Source organism: Nomascus leucogenys, chromosome 2 (assembly GCF_006542625.1).
Source record: "Nomascus leucogenys isolate Asia chromosome 2, Asia_NLE_v1, whole genome shotgun sequence".
Taxonomy (NCBI): Eukaryota; Metazoa; Chordata; class Mammalia; order Primates; family Hylobatidae; genus Nomascus; species Nomascus leucogenys.
Window position 1 is genome coordinate 56238969 of NC_044382.1, and position 22866 is coordinate 56261834.

The following is a 22866-nucleotide window of genomic DNA, read 5'->3' on the forward strand; positions in this document are numbered from 1 at the left end:
ACTGTGGGTGCAATGAGCAAAATGTGAACTGAGGGAAACTGCAGGGCAAATGATCTGGTTCTTCAGCAAATAAATTATAAGCAGAGAAAAAAAGAGAGGAGGTATCATTTTGTAACTTTAAGGTTTAATGACTCCCCTATTGGATTTCAGATTTGCATTCGGCCTGTAGCCCCTTTGTTTTGGCCAATTTTTCCCATTTGGAACGGGTTTATTTACCCAATGCCTGTACCTCTGTATCTGGGAAGTAACTAACTTGCTTTCAATTTTACAGGCTCATAGGCATAAAAGACTTGCCTTGTCTCAGATGGGACTTTGGACTTGAACTTTTGGGTTAATGCTGGAATGAGCAAAGACTGTGGGGACTGTTGGAAAGGCATGACTGTGTTTTGAAATGTGAGGACATGAAATTTGGGAGGGACCAGGAATGGAATAATATGGTTTGGCTGTGTCCCCACACGAATCTCGTCTTGAATTGTAGTTACCATAATCCCCACCACTATGCCATGATAATGTCATGGGAGGGACCTGGTGGGAGATAATTGAAACATGGAGGCGGTTACCCGCATGATGTTCTCGTGATAGTGAGTTCTCACGAGATCTGATGGTTTTATAAGGGGCATTTCCCCCTTCGCTCAGCATTTATCGTTTTATAAGGGGCATTTCCCCCTTCGCTCAGCATTTTTCCTTCCTATTGCCCTGAGAAGAAGGTACCTGTCTTCCCCTTGACCTTCTACCACGATTGTACATTTCCTGAGGCTTTCCCAGCCATGCAAAAGTATGAGTCAATTAAACCTCTTTTCCTTATAAATTACACAGTCTTGGGTATCTCTTCATAGCAGCATGAAAATGGACTAATACAGGCAGAGAGTGAGGGACAGAGACAATCTATAGACTGATAAGGATTTTGAGACATCACTAGAACATGATCTATGACTGTTTTATTAATTCTGATGCATAAAACCACACTGTAAGAGATAACAGTATTAATGGAGTAACTGGGTACATTGGATGCTGGCTAGATACTTGATAATGTTAACAAATTATTATTTAATATGTGATAATGATCTCCTGAATGTTTAAAAATATATAAACCCTACGTTTCAGAGATGATGCTGAAACACTTAAGGATAAAATAATATGTCTGAAATTTGCTTCAAAATAATCCAGAGATGGGAAAAATATAGTGTATATATATATATATGAAATAATAGACTGGGGTGGTGGCTCACGCCTGTAATTCCAGCACTTTGGGAGGCCGAGCAGGCGGATCACAAGGTCAGGAGATGGAGACCATCCTAGCTAACACGGTGAAAACCCATCTCTACTAAAAATACAAAAAATTAGCCGGGCATGGTGGCAGGTGCCTGTAGTCCCAGCTACTCAGGAGGCTGAGGCAGGAGAATGGCATGAACCTGAGAGGCAGAGCTTGCACTGAGCGGAGATTGCACCACTGTACTCCAGCCTGGGCGACAGAGTGAGACTCTGTCTCAAAAAAAAAAAGAAAGAATAATCCATGAGTTGGCGATTGTTGATACTAGATAACGGGGTTATCTGGGGGATCATTAAAATATGTAGTGTTTGCAATTTCTGTAATGATAATTTAAAGGGCTACTGAAATAAAGTGATTATATCGCCATGTTATGAAGTAGTGCAAAACTCATAACTCATACATTGATTTGTTATCTTATTATATATTCATTTGATCTAATTTACTAGAGGAAAACCTTTGGCTTTTGAGTCAAATAGCCTTGTATGTGAATTCTAGTTCTGCCATTTAGTATGTCTGTAATGTGGGCAAAGTTATCTCTCTTATCAACATCAGATTACTCTTTTCCAAAATGCCAGATTGTATGGAGTTCCATTGTGTAACAGTTAACACTCTAGACTCTGACAAGAGGATGGATTATAATATCTAATGTTAATTGCAATTATACTAGAAGTTATACATGGAAGTACCTAGCACAATGCTTGGTATAAAATAGGTATAGGTATGGAATAAATAATTGCTAGTTTTGTGACCATAAACTTTTCAAGAAGCAAAGAAGTCAAGGTATTACCCTTAAAGCAATGTTTGCATGTTATTAAGTAGTTTGTCTTCACTGTATTATTTACTAAGGAAGTAGATTTTGTACTGACAAAATTGCCCTATGAATGACCAATAATATTAGAAACTCCTTTTAGTTACATAGAGCCACCCTTTCCAACTCTGAATTTTCTTTGTAATTTATTCAGTGATTTGGTTTGACTTGGTAAAGCTATTTATGACTTGTGCTGACCTTAAAATCCCTCAACTGTCTTCAGAGTGACTAATTATTGATTTTGTGTAAAGACTATTTAATTAAATAGATACCAAGAAGAGATAGTGTTTCTGTATAGAGAGAAATGGCTGAAGGTGATTATTAAATGTTTGCCTTGTGGAATCTTGATAAAGTCATTGTTAATTTACATTTTCTTCCTTAGGACATACCTGTCTATTCACTTGACTCCTTTTCCGACATTGTCACTCCATTGGGAGGATGCCTGTTTATTTGAGATGCCTGACATTTCTCAAAGAGTTGATTTGACATGTACACTAATAAAGCTCAATTACTGAAAGATTAATAATTCATTGAGAAAGGTCATATATGAGCAAATGACTTATGTTTTGATATTTGAGACTTATTTAGGTGGTTCAAATAAATTAACCTGATCCACATCTGCTGGCACACAATACCATGATCAACTCAAACACTATTAAAGGCTGCATATTCTCTAATATATATATATACTTTCATTAAAAACATTAAATGTTTTTATCCCATAAGCAAAATATTTATGGAATGTTTATTGGATTCCAAGCACTATGCAATGGTTTAGGATATTCTGGTGAATAAAACTCACCGAGTGTCTTCTCTTAAAGATTGTGCAGATGCATGGAAAGTGTGGTACAGTCAGAGAGCACAGAGTGTAGGTGGTGAAGATGCAAACCCAGGCAGAGTAGTGACCCAGAGAAAGAGAACACCTCGGGACTGATAATATAAAACATCATTTTATGGGCCAGGTGCAGTGGCTTATGCCTGTAATCCCAGCACTTTGGGAGGCCGAGGCGGGTGGATCACGAGGTCAGGAGTTCAAGACCAACCTGACCAAGACGGTGAAATCCCGTCTCTACTAAAAATATGCAAAATTAGCTGGGCGTGGTGGCAGGAGCCTGGAATCCCAGCTACTTGGGAGGCTGAGGCAGAGAATTGTTTGAACCCCAGAGGCAGAGGTTGCAGTGAGCCAAGATTGCGCCACTGCACTCCAGCCTGGGTGACAGAGCAAGACTCCTTCTCAAAAAAAAAAAAAAAAAAAAAAAAATCACTTTATGATAAAAAACCCTCAACAAGCTGAGTATTGAAGGAGCATACATCAAAATAATGAAGGCCACATATTACAAACCCATAGCTAACTTTCACAATCACTGCAAAGTAAAAAATAAAAATTTTTTTTGTGGCTGAATAATATTATATTGTGTATATATGCCACATTTTCTTTACCAATTAATCCACTCATGGGGACTTAGATTGATTCCATATTTTGGCTATTGGGAATAGTGCTGCAATAAATGTGGGAGTGCAGATATCTCTTCAATATATTGATTTCCTTTCTTTTGGATACACATACAGTAGTGGAATTGCTGGGTCATATAGAAGTTCTATTTTTAATTTTTTGAGGAACCTCCATACCATTCTGCATAGTGGCTGTACTAATTTACATTCCCACTAACAGTGTATGTGAGTTTCCCTTATTCCACATCCTCACCAGTATCTGTTATTGCCTGTCTTTTTGATACAGGCCATTTAACTGGAGTGAGATGATATCTCATTATGGTTTTGATTTGCATTTCTCTGATGATTAGTGATGTTGAGCATTATTTCATATACTTCTGGCCATTTGTACATTTGCTTTTTAGAAATGTCTATTCAGATCCGTGGCCCATTTTTACTCAGATTATTCATTTTATTACTATTGAGTTATTTGAGCTCCTTATATATTCCAGTTTTTAATTCCTTTTCAGATGGATAGCTTGCAAATATTTTCTTTAGTTCTGTGGGTTGCCAATTCACTTTGTTGATTGTTTGCTGTGCAGAAGCTTTTTAGCTTCATGTATCCTGTTTCTCTATTTTTGCTTTTGTTGCCTGTGCTTCTGAGGTCTTACACAAAATTTTTGCCTGAGGTATTTTCCAAAAGCTTTATGCTATTAGTTTCTTATGTCTTGAGGTATTTTCCAAAAGCTTTATGGTATTAGTTTTGTAATTTCAGGTCTCAAATGTAATACTTTTATCCATTTTAATTTAATTTTTGTATATGGTGAGAGGTGTCTAGTTACATTCTTCTGCATATGGTTACCAAGTTTACCTAGCAATATTTATGGAAGAAATTATTGTCTTTCCATTTTTCTTTGTTTCAAAAAGTTTTTAATTTTCCATCTTAATATCTTCATTGACTCCTTGGCTGTTCAAGAGAAGGTTGCTTAATTTTCAGGTGTTTGTATAGTTTCTGGGGTTCCTCTTGTTATTAATTGCTAGTTTTATTCCATTGAGGTTAGAAAAGATAATTGGTAGGATGTCTACTTTTTTAAGTTTGTTGAAATACGTTTTGTGGCCTAAAATATGGTCTATTCTGTTGAATTGGCCCAGGCGCTGATGAAAAGAATGTATTTTGTAGCTGCTGGGTAAAAAGCTCGATAAATGTCAGTTAAGCTTATCTGGTCCATTATGTAGAATAATTCCAAAGTTTTTGTTGTTGGTTTTCTGTCTGGATGATCTGTTCATTACTGAAAGTGGCACGTTGAAGTCCCCTAATATTATTATATTGCAGTCTATTTCTTCCTTTAGATCTATCAATGATTGCTATATACATTTGTGTGCTTTAGTGTTGGATGCATAGATATTTATTATTGTTATATCTTCTTGCAGAGTTTATCTCTTAATCATTATATGATGACTTTCTTTTTCTCATCTTATAGTCTTGAACTTTTAGGTTTTTTTCTAAGTATAGCTACTCCTATTCTTTGATTTCTACTTGCGTGCAATATCTTTCACTTTCAGGGTATATGTGTCTTTATAGGTCAAGTGGATTTCTTGTAGACAGCTCATAGTTGGGTTTCACAGTTTTATCCATTCAGACACTCTGTGTCTTTTAATTGAAGGATTGTATTCATTTTCATTAAGTGTTATTATGGATAGTAAAAACTTACTACTACCGTTTTGTTGCTTATTTTCTGGTTAGTTCGTAACTTTTCTCTTCCTTCCTATATTCCTTGTGGTTAAGTGATTTACTCTGGTGCTATATTTTAATTCTTTGCTTTTATTTTTAGTGATTCTATTATAAGTTTTTGCATTGTGGTTACTATGAGGCTTACAAAAAACATTTTATAGATACAACAAGTATTTTTAAAGAAATGACAAATGTTTTCTTTTTGTACGTTAGTGTTTTGTTTTGTTTTGTTTTTTTCTTTCAGAATGAAGAACTCCTTTTAGCATTTCTTGGAAGATAGTTCTGGTGGTGGTCAATTATCTCAGCTTTTGTTTATCTGTGGAAGACTTTGTCATATTTAAAGGATAGCTTTGCTGGATTTTTGGATGGCAGTTTTTTTTTTCTTTCAGCACTTTGAAAATATTGTCCCAGTCCCTCTTAGCTTGTGTGGCTTCCATTGAGAAGTCTGTTGCCAGATAGATTGGAGATCTTTTTTATGTTATTTGCCTCTTTTCTCTTACTGCTTTGAGAATACTTTATTTGTCCTTGAGGTTCAAGAGTTGGATTATTTTATTCAAGAGGTATAATCGGCTCATTTTTCTGTGGGTTGAACAAGCATAGCGTTGACATCTGTTTGGCATCTGGGGAGGCCTCAGGAGCTTTTACTCATGGTGGAAAATGAAGCAGGAGCAGGCATATCACATGACTAGAGCACCATCAAGAGAGAATGAAGGGGAAGATTCCACACACTTTTAAACAACCAGATCTCACAAGAACTCACTCACTATCATGAGGACAGCACCAAGCCTTATATAAGGGATCTGGCCCAAAGACCTAAAGACCTCCCACCTACTTCCCACACTGGGGATTAAATCTCAACATGAGATTTGAAAAGGGCATTCAAACTATGTCATTAGGGTAGTCTTACTAGGGTCAAATTTGTTTCCCTGACCTTACTGTACTTGAATATTTATCTCTTTCTCAAGTTTTGGGAGGTTTTTGTTATTCTTTTGTTTGTTTGTTTGTTTGTTTTTTAATAAGCTTTCTATTCTTTTCTCTTACTCAACTTCTTCAACATCAATACTTCTCAGATGTGATCTTTTGAGGAAATTTTTTTTTGAGGGGGGATGGAGTCTTACTCTGTTGCCCAGGCTGGAGTGCAGCAGTGTAGTGTAATCTCGGCTCACAGCAACCTCCACCTCCAAGGTTCAAGTAATTCTCCTGCCTCAGCCTCCCATGTAGCTGGGATCACAGGCATGCACCACCACATCCAACTAATTTTTGTATTTTTAGTAGAGATGGGGTTTTGTGATGTTGGCCAGGCCGGTCTCGAACCACTGACCTCAAGTGATCCTCCTGCCTCAGCCTCTCCAGGTGCTGGGATTACAGACATAAGCCACTGCACCCAGCCTGAGGTAATTTTCTATGTCTTGTAGTGAATCTTTGTTCCTTCTCACTTTTTTTTTCTTCTCTGACTCTGAATTTTAAAATAGGCCGTCTTTGAGCTCACTGATTCTTTGCTTTGCTGGATCCATTTGGTTGTTGACAGTCCCTAATGAGTTTTCAATTCAGCAAATGTATTTTTCAGTTCCAAGATTTCTGTTTAAAAACTTTATTATTTCAATTTGTTTGTTAAATGTCTCTGATAAATTTCTGAATTGCTTCACCGTGTTAACTTGGAAATCACTGAATTTCCTTAAAACTGCTATTTTGAATTATTGGTTAGAGAGCTCACACTTTGTCATTTCACTCAGGCCAGTCACTGATTCTTTGCTTTCTTTGTTTGAGGAGATCATGGTTTCCTGCTTGCTGTTGTTTTTTGTTTGTTTGTTTGTTTTAGATGAATGTCTATGTCTTTGCATTGAGGAACTAGTTATTTAATCCAGTCTTCTCTGTCTAGCTGTTTTGTTTATTGGAAATATTTGCATAGCGAGTCTTTGTAGTTTACCTATTGAATATCTCTTTATTTTTTGTTTCTGCTGTCTCTCTCTCTCTCTTTCTCTTTGGCACTAGATGGCACCTTAAGCCCAGGTTTGTTTCAACTCTGTTAAAATATCAGAGCACTGCCTGTCCAGATTGGGGGAAGGTTCCTAAGAGGATATTAAAGCAGTTTGGGAGAGCTGGCTAGAGGTTTATGCTCAGGGGACCTGTGGTACCTACCCCCTACAATGCAGTGCTATTGCATAACCACTCTGATATGAAATCTTTGGCTAAGTTACAGAGGAGAGATTCCAGGCCTGAGGCTGAGGGTAAGGATGGTAGTCTCACCTCCCTTCTGTCTCTGGCTATCATCAGGGATATTTCTCCCATAAGGTACTTGTGATGCTTCCTGTGCTTGAGGCAGGGACATGTCTTCTGCCAGGAAACCCAAGACTGTGGGGAAGCAGGATTGTCTACCTCAGTCTCATTTATTTCATTGTAGAAACCATAAATTTTGGAAACATTTTTCATGTGCTTGGTGCCAGGCAGATGAAGGGTGGGGTGTTGCGAATTTGGAAGTCTGATTCTTAGAGTTTGTACACTTCTCTGTGGCCCTTCGAATTGTTTCATCCTCACATTTGAGTTAGATATTGCAATATTCCTGCTGATAATCTCAGCACTGTGTGTGTGTGTGTGTGTGTGTGTGTGTATATATATATATATATATATTCCAATATACATATTTGTGTGTGTATATTATATATAGTGTGTGTTATAGTGTGTGTGTACATATATATGTACATAGATAGATAGATAGATAGATAGATAGATAGATAGATAGATACATTCGTGTGTGTATGAAGGTAAGGGGAGTGAAGCCAGCTTGCTTGATCCCACCATTTTAAACAGCACTGATTGTTTCTCTTTTGTGTTTTGCTTCTTTGATTTAACATAATGAGTTCCATAATTATTCCTGTTGTAGAAATAAATTGTTACTTCTTTTCTTTGTATGGCTGAATAATATTCCATTGTATGGATATATCATTTTGTTATTTTTGTTTCAATTTATGAACAATTGGGTTAGTTCCATTTGGGGGTATTATGAATAACGCTGCCAAGAGGATTCATATACAAGTTTTTGCGTGGACATGTACATTCAGGTCTCTTGGGTATATATCTAAAAGTGAAATTGCTGGGTCTTCTGGTAACTTCTTTAACCAGTTGAGGAGCTACCAGACTGTTTTCCCAAGTGGCTGTGCCACTTTATAATTCTATAATCAAAGTATGAGGGTTTTAATTTTTCAACATTCTTGGTATTCCTTGTACAAAAAAATTGTCTTTTTGTTTTAACCATCCTGTGGGTGTAAAGTAGTATCTCATTTTGGTTTTGATATGCATTTTCCTAATGGCTAATGACATTCACTGTCTTTTCATGTACTTATTGGCTATTAGCATATCTTCACTGGATATTTTTATTTTAAAAGCAATTAGCTACTTGTAACAAATCTTGGTCAACATACATCTTTACATATTGAATTTCATCATCATGAGATTTTTGCATGAGACATAACTTATTAATGAATATTCTTCATCTTTCACTAGTGCTTGTGGGAGCTGACATTTAGTAATAATAAGAAAAATAAAATAGAATTTAAAGACAGAGTTTTCTATTTTGACAATAATGAGAATATTTATTCTTTACACTTTATCAAGTTTAGCTGAGATAGTAGCATTGTATAATGATGGGAAGAAAAACAAAAATAATTTTTGGCCCTTAATATTTTTCTCCCTTTAATTCAACTCTAGTAAATGTTTTTAAAAATGGAGGAATTTTAGGAGCTAGTCAAAAAAGTTTAGGTTCATATTTGTCTACCCTCGTACTATGTGCTTAACAACATGTATTTTACTGAATAATCTATGAAAAATTTAAACAACAGTATAACAAAGATAATTATTTCATTCACAGTTGTATTGAGTGCTTGGAAAGTAACAGTGAAAAATAAACATGAATATATTTACATGGTAAGATGTATAAAGTACATTGTAAGTGGAAAAATACATTTTAATAATGAGTATAACACCTGTATATTATTCTAAATATGTAACTAGATGTGAAGTTTATATTGAATGTACCAGAGTATGAATAATATTCATCCATTGACGATAAATTATGGCTGGATTTTTTTCCTCACTTATAACATTAATTATATAAATATAAATTATAAAAATAAGTTTAAATTTAGGTAGATTTAAGTTTGAAGTTATTAAATTGCTTCGTTATCTGAAAAAATAAAGATCATATCTGGATTATAGGGAGAGTGTAAACATCAAATGGCACGTAAAGTAACTAAAAATTACCTAATATAATTTGTGCCAGCAAAAATATTTAAGTGTGTATTCACATATAATTATCACTAGAACTGTATGAGAAAAGAAAATCGTCCTATATTCACAATAATTTACTGTAAGAACTATAAGTTCTTAGTCAAAGTCCACAAGTTGGAAAGAGGCTCGATATTGATGCAAACCCTAATGTTTGTCTTCAACAACTCTTCCGTTAAACTTCACTAAACCACACTAAAAGCAAACTCTATTTGGGGTCTAATGTAAATAATTCTTAGAGTACTAACTGTGAAGCACTTATACTGTTGAGTAGTCAACAGTTTTTGTACCTTGTGTTCTCCTAGATACCACATAGTCTTGCCAGATGGGTAGAAATTCACAGTATTAAAACACCAGGGGCTGTTCACAAGAGGCCTTTCGTGCTTCCACTTGGTTCTTCCAAGAGTAGAGGCTGTCGTGTACCTGAGCTCCGATGAGGTATTTTGCCAGCTGCAAGAGACTGACACATTTTAAAGGCATTGTTCCTGAGAAACCCAGGATATGATTCGAGTGGAAACTCTCTCTGTGCTTTCTCTCTAAACAGCAGACACAAGAGAGGGTTTTACCCTCCACAGAGCTATACAAATATTGAAAGGTAATCATATCTCAGATATGAAATTCTGTTCTTATTTATTTATCTTATTTTGTTTTTGTTGTCACAAAATAAAGTTGAAGTATTTTTTTCATTCAGGTCCTCAGTTATCAACTTCAGTACATTTTCTGAATCCTCCTATTTCTGCACTCAGTTTAGACATAAAATGCCTAAAGTTTGATCTCCCAGCCCATTGAAATGGTTGAAAATTAAAGAATGTTATACTTTTATCTTCTATCATTCACATGTTTAAAGCTCTACCCGAGTTCTGATGTAGTGCACTCCATATGGATACTTTGTCATATGATGCACATAATCTGTTTTCATAACTAATTTATTCTCTTAATAGATTCAGTATTTTCTCCCTGCGTGTGAATGATAAAAGTATTTACCTTGATCACATTGCTACAGTTGGAAGAGCTTCTATAAGGAACCTCTCTGGGAGGCTCATTATCAGTAAGTTATGAATGTGAGTTCACCCTGAGTCTCTGACTCTCCAATTCCCATTCTGTTACTCTTTTCTGATAAGACGATGAAATTCAGTTTATTCTTGATCCAATTTCTTTTTATTTATTAATGTAGACTCCCTGTTGCAATCAAATCATAACCATTCTCTTTACATAAGGCTCATCCATTCCCGTATTCATAACTACTCTGAACCCTTTCTTCCTATCATAGTCTTCCCCCTTTCCTCTTTGGCCCATCCATGTCCTACACAATTTATAAAGTTAAGTGCAATTCTTCCTTTGCAAAGCTACCTTTGACTACTGGAGTTCACAGAGCTGCTGTCTCTCCTGTGAATTACTAATTTCAAGGTTTCTTATATCTATTCAGACACAATATTTCCACTATATAGTGACTGGAGTGATCTTTTAAAAAAATGTTATTCAGGTCATGTGACCATTCTTACTCCATATCCTTCAATGGCTTCCCACTGCATGTAGAAAAAATGCTAAAGTTCAGATCATAATCTAAAAGACCACTAAAATTTGGCCCAGGCTTATGTCCCCATCTTTATCTTATTCCTGCTCTATAACTCTCAATACATTCCAGCTGCATTTACTCTATCAGTTATCTCTTACTACTTAACAATATTACCATAAAATTAGCAGCCTAAGGTAATGGTCATTTTTATTTCAAAGTTTCTGTGAGTCGGGAATCAAGATAGGGCTTAGCTGGGTTCTCTGCTGCAGAATCTTTCATGAGCCTGCAATCAACATTTTGGTTAAAACTCATCTGAAAGGGGTATCTGAAAGCTTGATCAAGGAAGGATTTGCATTCAAGATCACATGGCCATTGGGAGGAAGGAAGGAAAAAAGGAAGGGAGGGAGAGAAGGCAGGAAAGAAGGAAGGAGAGACAAAGGGAAAAGAAGGGAGAGGGAGAGGTAGAAGGGAGCGATAAGGAAAATTGTTATGACTCATTTACATTACAATAGTTCCCTCCTTATTCAAGACCCCTTGTGGATGCCTGAAACCCAGATAGTATGGAACCCTATATATACTGTGTTTTTTTTCCCACCAATACATACATATGGTAAAGTTTAATTTATAAATTAGGCACAGTAAAAGATTAACAACAATAATAATAAAATAGAACAATTTTAACAATATACTGTAATGAAAATTATGAGAATGTGCTCTCTCTCTCTAAAAGTAACTTACTTGACTGTATCTATCTACTTTCAGGCCATAGTTGATGACAGGTAATTGAAACTATAGAAAGCAAAACTGTGAATAAGGGATGCCTACTGCCTGTGTAATATAATAATTCTAATTTTTGTCAGATCAGTATGATGATTGAACATGCTATAAGCCTAGAGTTAACTGTCATCAAATTATACATACTAGTAATAATAACTACATTTAACTATTAGGTAAAATTTCCTACCACATCAGTGCTTAGTGAATATATAATTTATTCCCAAAGGAACCAACACAGGTATTTTAATATGTCTTTGGATAACCACATGTTTCATTTCAATAATATTTTCAGATACCATATTTATCTATCCTCTGCTCCCCACAAAACATATCGGCCATTAAATTACAATTAAGAATAGTTTAAGCATAGTTCTCTTTCTAGTATCCTTCCATTCATGTTCCTTTATTCATTTTTCTTCCTTCAATATTTTGTATGTCTTAATTAAAATAAGACATCTAAAGTCTAAAATCCTACTGTTTATTTTTTAATTAAATTCCAATTTATTTTTAATTATTTTTAGTATTTAATTTTTGTGGGTAGACAGTAGGTGTATTTATGGGGTCCATGAGATATTTTGGTATAGGCATGCACTGCATAATAACAATCTCGTGGAAAGTTGGGTACCCATCCCCTCAAGTATTTTTCCTTTGTGTTACAAACAATCCATTTATATTATTTTAGTTATTTTAAAATGGACAATTAAATTATTATTGAGTATAGGTCCCCTGTTCTATCAAATACTAGGTATTATTAATTCTTTCTATTTTTTTTAACCTATTAACCATCCCCACCTTGCCCTTATCCCCAACTGCCTTTACCAGCCTTTAGTAATCACACTTCTATTCTCTATCTCCATGAGTTCAATTATTGTGATTTTTGGAACCCAGAAATAAGTGAGAATATGTGATGTTTGTCTTTCTGTGTCTGGCTTATTTCACTTAACATAATGACCTCCAGTTCCATCTATAGTGTTGCAAATGGCAGGATCTCATTTTGTTTTAAATGGCTGACTGGTACTCCATTGTGTGTAAGTACCACATTTTCTTTATCCATTCATTTGTTGATGGACATTTAGGTTGCTTCCAAATCTTGGCTATGGTGAAAAGTGCTGCAACAAACATAGAAGTGCAAATATCTCTTAGATATACTGATTTCCTTTATTTTGGGTATATACTCAGCAGCGGGATTGCGAGATCACATGGTAACTCTATTTTTAGTTTTTTTCAGGAACCTCCAAACTGTTCTCCATAGTCATTGTACTGACTTACATTCCCACCACAACAGTGTTCAAGGTTCAAGGTTTCCCCTTTCTCTACTTACTCACCAGGTTTTTTGTTTTTTTGTTTTTTTTTTGAGACGTAGTCTCACTCTGTCCCCCAGGCTGGAGTGCAATGGCAAGGTCTCAGCTCACTGCAACCTCTACCTCCCAGGTTCAAGCAATTCCCCTGCTTCAGTCTCCCGAGTAGCTGGGACTACAGGCACATGCCACCACACCCAGTTAATTTTTTGTATTTTAGTAAAGACAGGGTTTCACCATGTTGGTCAGGCTGGTTTCAAACTCCTGACCTTGTGATCCGCCCACTTCGGCCTTCCAAAGTGCTGGGATTACAGGCATGAGCCACCGCACCTGGCCCAAAAGTTTTAAGTATTGTGAATTTTTTTTAAATTTTATTTATTTTTTTTTCATCTTTTGTTATTACTTGACTTTTGGATATAAGCCATTTTAACTGGGGTAAGATGATATCTCATCATAGCTTTTATTTGAATTTCTCCGATGATCAATGATGTTGAGCACCTTTTCATATGCCTGTTTGCCATTTGTGTGTCTTCTTTTGAGAAATATCTATTAAAATATTTTGCCCATTTTTAAATAGGATGATTAGAATTTTTCCTATAGAGTTCTTTGAGTTCCTTATATGTTCTGGTTATTAATCCCTTGTCAGATGGATGGTTTGCAAATATATTCTCCCGTTCTGTGAGTTGTCTCTTCACTTTGTTGATTCTTTCCTTTGCTGTACCAGAAGCTTTTTAACTTGATGTAATCCCATTTGTTCATTTTTGCTTCGCTTGTCTGTGCTTGTGGGGAATTACTCAAGAAAATTTTGTTCAGACTAATGTCCTGAAAAGTTGCCTCAATGTTTTCTTGTAGTAGTTTCATAGTTTGTGGTCTTATATTTAAGCTTTTATTTCATTTTGATTTGAGTTTTATATATGGTGAAATATCGGGATGTAGTTTCATTCTTCTGTATTGTGGATATTCAGTTTTCCCAGCATCATTTATTGTCTTTTCCTCAGTGTATGTTCGTAGAATTTTCATCAAAATTGAGTTTACTGTAGGTTGTAGATTTGTTTCTGTGTTCTCTATTCTGTTACATGTGTTTATGTGTCTATCTTTATGCCAGTATCATGATGTCTTTGTTACTATAACTCAGTAGTATAATTTGGAGTCAGCTGATGTGATTCCTTGACTTATGTTCTTTTTTTCAGGATAGCTTTGGCTATTCTGGGTCTTTTGTGATTCCATATAAATTTTATAGTCTTTTTTTTTTTTCAATTTTCTGTGAAGAATGTCATTGGTATTTTGATAGGGATTGCATTGAATCTGTAGATTGCTTTGAGTAGTGTGGATAGGTTAACAATATGAATTTTTCCAATACATGAACATAAAATATCTTTCCATTTTTTGTGTGTTTTTCAATTTCTTTCATCAGTGTTTTATAGTTTTCCTTGTAGAAATCTTTCACTTTTTCAGTTAATTCCTGGGTATTTAATTTTATTTGTGACTATTGCAACTGAGATTACTGTTACAATTTCTTTTTCAGATTGTTCACTGTTGGCATGTAGAAATGCTATTGATTTTTGTATGATTTTTGTATCCTGCAACTTTACTGAATTGTTGATCAATTTTAATTGTTTTTTTGGGGAATCTTTAGGTTTTTCAGAATTTAAGATTATATCATCTGCAAACAAGGATAATTTGACTTCTTCCTTTCTAATTGGGAAACCATTTATTTCATTCTCTTGTCTAACTGCTCTAGCTAAGACTTCTAGTACTATGTTGAATAATAGTCATGAATGTGGGCATTCTTGTCATGTTCCAGATTTAAGAGGAAACACTGTCAGTTTTCCACATTCATTAAATCTTAGTTGTGGGTCTGTCATATATGGCTTTTATTGTGCTGTTTATGTTCTTTCTATACCAAGTTTTTGTTTTATCATGAGGGGATACTGAACTTTATCAAATGCTTTCTCAACATCAGTTGAAATAATCACATGTACTTTGTCCATATTATTCATTTTCAGATGTTAAACTATCCTTGCATCCCTGGGATATATCCCAGTTGGTCATGATGAAAGATCTTTCTGATGTATTGCTGGATAAATTTATCTGATAAAATTTGGAATACCTTCTCTGTGTTATCTTGAATTTCTATGAGTTTCCTCAAAACAGCTATTTTGAATTATCTGTCTGAAAGATCATATATCCCTCTTTCTCCAGGATTTGTCCCTTTTGGCTTATTTAGTTTGTCTGGTGAGGTCATCATGTTTTCCTGGATTGTGTTGATGCTTGTAGATGTTCTTTGGTGTCTGGGCATTGAAGAGTTAGGTATTTATTGTAGTCTTCACAGTCTAGGCTTGCCTGTGCATGTCTTACTTGGAAAGGTTTTCAAGGTATTCAAATGGACTTGTTACCCAAGCCCAATAATGCTGCAGCTTTGGCAGACTTGTAGAGGTATCGCCTTGGTGGTCTTGGATAAGATCTTAAAGAATTCTCTGGATTACCAGGCAGAGATTCTTGTCCTTTTCCCTTATTTTCTTCCAAACATATAGAGTCTCTCTCTCTCTGTGCTGAGCCACTTGAAACTGGGGGTGTGGTGATGCTGCACCTCTGTGGCCACCACCCCTGGGACTTTGCTGGATCAAACCTGGAGCCAGTACAACACTGGGCTTTGCCTAAGGCCCTTCCCTTGAGGGTGGTGAGCTCCCCCATGCCCCAGTGATCAGAAATGCTGTCTGGAAGCCAGGATCTGGCATCAAAACCCTCAGCAATTTACCCGATGTTCTCTTGTACTGCAGCTAAGCTGACACGCAAACCGTAATATAAATTACTTTCCACCCTTTCCTCTCCTTTCCATGGACACTGGAGGCTCATTCTGTGGCCATCTCCACCACTGGTCCATGGAAAGTTGTGGGGGGCCCACCAGGCTACTGCCAGCTCTTAAAGCCAAGAGCTCTTCTGTCAGTTTGGTGAAAGCTGCAAGGTCTAGAACTCACCTTTGAGGGCAGTGGACTCTCCCCTGGCCCAGTGTAGATGCAGAAATGCTGTCCAAAAGCCTACACATAAACTTGGGGACCTCAACAGCCTGCTTATTGCTCTAGTCCACTGTGGTCAAGCTGGTACTTAGTGTGCAAGACAAAGTTATCTTTAGTTTTTTCCTCTGCTTTTCTCAAACAGAAGGAGACTTTAACTAGCCACTACAGCTGGGAATGTACTGGGTTTCCCCTGGAGCCAAGATATCTCAGAGCCCAAGGCTTATGCCATCCTCCCTGGGTATAGCTGGTGATTATTCAGGGCCCGAGGGCTCTTTAGTCAGTGAATGATGAATCCTGCCAAAACTGGGTCCTTCCCTTCAAGGCAGTGGGTTTCCTTTTGGTCCAGGATGTATCTAAAAATGTCATCTAAGAGCTAGGACCTGGAATGTGGGCCTCACAACTCTACCCAGTGTGCTATCCTGTGGCTGAGCTGGTATCCAAGATGCAAGACAAAGTCTTCTTTACTTTTCACTCTGCTTTTCTTAAGCAGAAGGAAGGAGTCACTTTTATGGCTAAGAGCTGCACTGCCTGGTGTTGGGGAAACAATAGTGCAGGCCCTATCTTACCTGTGTCAGCTGGTGTCTCCCTAAGTCCCATGCCACCCTAGTCCACTGGCTCTGAGCCCAGCTCATACCTGAAGTTGTGGGAGGGACCCAGAGGGAGATGATTGAATTATGGGGGTGGGTCTTTCCTGTGCTGTTCCTGTGATAGAGGATAAGTCTCATGACATCTCATGGCTTTAAAATGGGAGTTGGCCTGCACAAGCTCTCTCTTTGCCTGCCACCATCCACATAGGATGTAACTTGCCCCTCCATGCCTTCTGCCATGGTTGTGAGGCCTCTCCAGCTACATGGATCTGTGAGTCCAATTAAACCTCTTTCTTTTGCCCAGACTAAGGTATGTCTTTATTAGCTGCATAAAAACAGACTAATACAATCACATTGTACTTTGTCTGCTTTTTTTGGTCTATATTCTATATATGTAGACTATATATATAGTCTATATATGTCTATATTCTATATGTATATGTCTATATATATATAGACAAAATACTCAATCCATACTTCCTTTCATCTGCAAACTTTTAATATCTATTAGATTTAATAGATATTAGGTTCTGTGTTTCACCAGGGAAAATCACAATCCAAGAGGATATCACAGTCTTGCAATATAGTAGCCATTTAATAAATCTTGGTTGAAATTGGGCAAGTGTGTGTGTGTGTGTGGTGTGTGTGTTTATGCACATGCACATATGGGTATTAAAGTTCATCTGTTAAGTAATAAATTCTGGATAACTGGAAATTTAACAAGTAGAATACTATTGCTTTTATAGGAGGTGACAATGACTTCCAAATATATAACTTTCTGAAGTATTGCTCATATATCCTATGTCTTTATATCTCCAAATGAATATCAAAATTAGCATATTAGAAGAACCACCAATTTCCCCCTCAAGTGCTCCTCGTCCATCTGTCTCTGAATAAGAAAATGACGCTGCCATATAACTGTAGGTCTATTATTGCCATTTCTCGATCCCTTACTCTATACCCAATTCATGAGCAGGTAGAAAGCTCCACCTTTAAAACACATTTCATCCTTGTTTATTTCTCCCCATTTGGATTTATTATTCTGCTTGGGCAGCCTTAACAGAATATCACATACTGGGTGATATTCTGTTAAATCAACAGAAACTTATTTTCTTACAACTCTGAAGGCTGGACATCTAAGGTCAAGGTGCCAGGAAGGTTGGTTTCTGCAGAGACCTGGTGTCCTTGCTGCAGATGGCCACCTTCTCACTGTGTTCTCATCTTCACACAGCCTTCCCTCTGTGTGTGTATATTCCTGGCTGCTCGTGTGTCTTCCTCCTCTCATATGGACACCTTTCCTGTTGGGTTAGAAGTCTACTCTTTTTCCCTGATTTAACCTTAGTTATTTTCTTAAAGGTCTTATCTCCAAATATAGTGACCTTGCCGTTTAGGGCTTCAGTATATCAATTTGGCAGGGGGTACAGGTGTCACAATTCATTCCCTACAGCCTTGTAATATGGCTCCCTATTTTCATCTTTAACTCACACAGCCCATTGTTCATTGGGCATACAGGTGATTTTCTTACGACTTAATTAGATGATATTATTTTTTGATTAGGCCCTCCAGGCTTTTGAATAACCCTTAGACTAAAACACTAATATCTTGGGCTGGCCTAGAAAGCCCATGTCACTTCTTCCTAACTCTCTAAATTCATCTTGGACTACTTTCTCCTTTATTCACAGATTTAGCTCATCTTTGCCTCAGTGCTTTTCTAGTCTGGTTCCCATCTCCAAAGCTCTTCACCCAGACCTTTTGGTTTTCAAGTCTCAGCATAAATATTACTGCTGCAGCCTTTTCACCTCCTTATGTAAAGTGGATACCACCCAGTTGAATAGAAGCCATTCTAGCCATGTTTCAGATGGCCCATGATTTATTTGTCGACAAGCTGAGGACTGGATGATACAATCCTGAGAGGTAGTTTTCAACTTTAGAGTCAAATGTTTTCATATTGCTACCAAGAAAACAACTATTTATGAATAGATGTTTCTATTCTGCTGAAATATATCCAATCTAAGTAACAGAAGGTAATTAGCAAAGAATCTAATCAGCAGCATTGCTTTAGTGCCCATCGTTACAAAGCTTAACTGTTGAACCATTTTTCTTTTCTGCTTTATGAAGAACTCATTTATGTACCATTTCAATGCTATTGTAATTGTGAGCAAGTTTTATGGGGGGATTAAATTACTGGCCTCAATTTTACAACACAAACATTACCTGGAGCCTTCCATAACACAGTCACAGGAGAAAATGGAAAAAAAAAACAGAAGATTATCATAAAAATACTGATGCTGGAACTGAACTTTGATGCTCATTGGTTAGATTGATCTGCGGCACCACATTAAAATTTCAAGCCATGTGTTATAAAACATCCTTTTTATTTCAATGACTTTCTTTTTTTTTTGCAAATGAATCTTCATAGCTATACACTAGGGAGGACAAATGCACCTTGAAAGACTGAATATTTAAAAGACACGAAATGTCAATTCGTAAATAAATGAGCATTTGGTTGACATCTCATTTCAAGAATAGAGTTGCCAAAACTGCTTTCACTAATGAAAAAAAAAAACTCAAGTAAGTCACGTAGCTGGAGGCAACTGCAGTTATCTTTGTAGAGAAAGGTCAGTGTCTTAAGACAAATAAAATTCACTCAACAAATTATTTATTCTCAATTTTTTGTTGTAACTGTATTAAATACATGTGCAAATCATGTATTTCAGGAATTTTTTTTTTTAGTATGAAAAGGCAGACTTTTCTCAAGAGCTGCTGATTTCAATCTACTCAAACAAAACAAAAACAAAAACAACACAAATCTTGCCCTTTTCCTCATCAAGTATCATTTAATTTACAAGTTTAACTATCGTGGGCTATTCTTTGTCTCTCTATACACATAGAATGCTATTTTCCACTGTCTTCATATTTTTCTCTCTTCTATTTCTTTCTTTCTGTCATTCTTTTATTATTAGATTAGAAATAGATGTTGATGGTAAGTTACATCCTCAAATGTAGGACATAGTTTATTTCTCCATTTTATAATTTAAATGCTAGTTTATTTTATTTTACACTTCATTCTTAATGCAATCCTTTTAATAGCCTATTTAGTTAGAAGTCACTGAGCCTATCTCTGAGTTGAGGAAATTAAGGCTCAGAGAGGTTAAATTACTCATGCAAGGCACACAACCTTTTAGTTATAAAACCAGTTTTGAAAAAATTTTTCTATGGGGACATCCCAAAACAACTTGGGATAAAGACAGAATTGCCAGGTGAAATATACAGCCAGTAAAAACAAAATATTTGTCAATGATTACAGCTCACTTAGAAGATGATAACTTCATGATAAATGCACTCATGGAAAGGGGTGAAAAGAGAGGATTTCTGACACAGGAATGCAGTCTTCAAGATGAGGAGAGGCAAGAGTGTGGATTCAGGAAAAGCAATTCCTGGGAGTTAGCAGATATATTTGAATGACCCATAATATCCTTTTACTGCTTTGTGTGGACTTGACTTTTATGGTACCAAATTCTTCCCTTGCAAAATCAAAGGGCTACAAGAAACAAGGGAATCTTGGTTACTGGAAATGGTTAATGGGGAGGAATTGGCTGAGTAGACAGGCTGAATTCAGGTTTGGGAAGGCATGCTTAAAAGTTCAGCAAGTTTTGCCTTCCAGAGATGTTGTTTGAAAGGGTCATGGAGATCCAGAACTGCACACAATACTTCAAAAGTTTTACAATAGGGTGAGGCATTTCTCATTACTGAGGAGAGGAAGATTAAAGCAATTTCATAGAACAATTAAAGCGTTACATTACTGAAATGCTAATGAAGTTACCCAGTAAGTAATTCAGTATATAGTCTGAAACATAGGATGTCTAATGTTTAGTTTCTTTTAAAAAAGATATTGCTCTTTTCAACTGTGAATTCATGCATTCACATCCATACACATACACAAAAGCATGTACATTTTGGTATACCCCCACCTATTTTTTAAAAGATGTCAAAAGTTAATAAATGCATAAATTAAGGCTAAGTAGAGACAAATTAAGTACTCTGTTAAAGAAGATGATCAAATTGTTAGCATATTCAAAGACTGTTGTTAAATATGAACATCAAGAGAAGAAGAACAAGCAGAGATGAACTTTGTCAATGTAAGTATAAATCCAGAAGTTTAATTTCTAACAGGAGATAAATATGTTCCCTCATAACTCTCACAATGTGAATGGAGAATAACAGTCTAATTTATGAAGCTAGATTATCATTCCAAATTTAATAGTTGCTATCTTTTTGCTTCCTATTCTGAAACCTGTCAAGTACTGAATGGAAAAGAAGGTAAAGAATGAATGCTAAGCACAAATATGGTACCTTTGGGAGCCAAAACTTATTACTTGCATTGCCATCTTTTTTTTTTTTCTTTCTTTTTGAATGTGTTTGCAACTGGCAGGGGTAGGTGAGGGAGTCAGTGGTGATCTGACAAAATAAGGCTGTCATTTAAGCTATATGTGCAAGGGATATATGGAATTCTGCTAATAACTTTGGGATTAGGACAGAGGCTAAAGCCAATAATCACTTCCTTGTTTTTTAAGGAAGTATTGGTAAAGTTAACTTATGACTGTATCCGTATGCACCTCAACATCTTCCCGTTTGAGTGTTTCAGTTCATCTAACTATCCATCCATCTATCCATCCATCCATTCATCAATCTATCCATCCACCTATCCCTTCATTCGTTCATTCATTCATTCATCCATCCATTTATTCCATTAGCATCTCTTCAATATCTATTGTATTTTAGAAAATCTGCCAGGCACATTTCTTTAAATATGGCAGCAATTCAGGAAGCTAGGTAATATGATCCTAATTTCAATGACGAAGAAGAAACTAATGGTTAAATAACCTAATTCTTAGCAGGACAGCTGGTAAATGACAGAGCCATAACTTAATCCCATTTATGCTTGTTTTTTGTTGGTTTGTTTGTTTTGTTCAACAAATGCATTTTTTCTGGGCACAACAACAATGCTAGGAGTTTGGAACTACACAGAGTTTGGGGCATTCATGGTTCCTAATCTTGTAGAGCTTCCTGTCTACTACGCTTGTTTGGTGTCCAAATCTGTTCCCTTTCTATTCCTTGTTTTCTAAATGTAGCCAACAGATAATTAAAAAAAAAAAAAAAAAACATACACAGAATGCCCGTCCTGTGTATGGCACTAATACAGGAGCTAGAAAGAAATTATTTAGGCAGATAGTGAGGGTAAAAGAGACTTTGGTGGAATTTCTCTTTTTAACAAAAAGCAGTTCCCAAATCATTTCTTTTCTAACAAACAGAAGTCTGAAAAATTAAGCTGCAGACATAGATAAGCAAGCTGGAAGCTTGTATGGGTAAATGCCAGCAGCTGTGCCAATAGAATAAGGGCAACCTGAGGTCCAGGCATGTTCAACATGGAGACTCCATTTTCCCTTTTCTTTGTCAACCACATGTACGGTGAAGAAGCAGGCAACATGGCACCAGCCAGGTAGAGAACCCATCTGCATACAAAAGATTAGGGTGGGGGTGGCCAGCTTTTCATGTGGTATGTAAATGGGCACACCTGGTCTGAACAGAACAATCTTTTGTGCCCTATGTAAATCAGACACCACCTCCTCAAGCTCATCTGTAAAATCCCTTGTATTCCACTGCCAAACTGGCCACCTATTTCTCCAGTACTCCTCTCTGCTGCAGGGAGCTCTTCTCTCTTTCTTTCGCCTGTTAAACTTCTGCTGTAAACCTCACTCTTTGTGTGTGCACGTCCTAGTTTTCCATGACCAAGAGAAAACAAATCTTGGGTATTTACCCAAGACAACGATGTGGCTTCAGCACCAGCTATATTTCAGTTTCTATAGCACCCACATATCCCTGTCAACAAATCTACTTTACAATGTACCCTGTTTTAAAAATAAGAAAACAAATATTTGTTTGCAAACAATACTATCATGTGTAAGGGCAAGTATGTGTAGGGTCAAAGTATCTCAAAATTTAGAGCTCACACAAAGGTCATAGAGAAATCTGTGTTTATTTACTTTTCTCTATCCAAAGTAGGAAAGTGGGTACTTGAGTTCCTTTTGAAATTTCTACCACATAAATCAAAAAGCTCCAGGATTTTCCCTTTGTATAAAATTTAGTTG